The 338-nt window shown below is 44.4% G+C and overlaps 1 pseudogene; it reads right to left on the bottom strand.

The window, feature by feature from the left end:
• Positions 1 to 181: 181 nt before the first annotated feature.
• On the bottom strand, positions 182 to 290 carry LOC113473758 (annotated as a pseudogene).
• Positions 291 to 338: the final 48 nt, after the last annotated feature.

Below are 338 nucleotides of genomic sequence, written 5' to 3'. Positions count from 1 at the left end.
GGTGCGCGAACGTCAAGAGCTCGAAGCACCGCCCCGCCCGGCTTATACATATTAAAACGAAATAGAATTTCTCGTCTTGTCGTGCATTACCATTAGCTCAATCTCAAATTATAATCGGTCAGGTCTAGGTCAGTAGTACCTAGAGAAAATAAAAAGAAGAAGAAGAAGAAGAAGGAAAAAAAGCCAACGTTACGTGGTGTTCCCAAGCGGTCACCCATCCAAGTACTATCCACGCTCAACTTCAGTGATCGGACGAGAACTGGTGTATTCAACGTGATATGAACGTTGGCGAAGGCCCGAAGGGGAACTTGCTAATGTAAGCTCATAAACTTAAACTT

Source organism: Diaphorina citri, unplaced genomic scaffold, assembly GCF_000475195.1.
Source record: "Diaphorina citri unplaced genomic scaffold, Diaci psyllid genome assembly version 1.1 scaffold86709, whole genome shotgun sequence".
In the NCBI taxonomy this organism is placed as follows: Eukaryota; Metazoa; Arthropoda; class Insecta; order Hemiptera; family Psyllidae; genus Diaphorina; species Diaphorina citri.
Note: the sequence above shows the minus strand (reverse complement) of the source record. Positions and strands in the feature narration are given on the sequence as shown.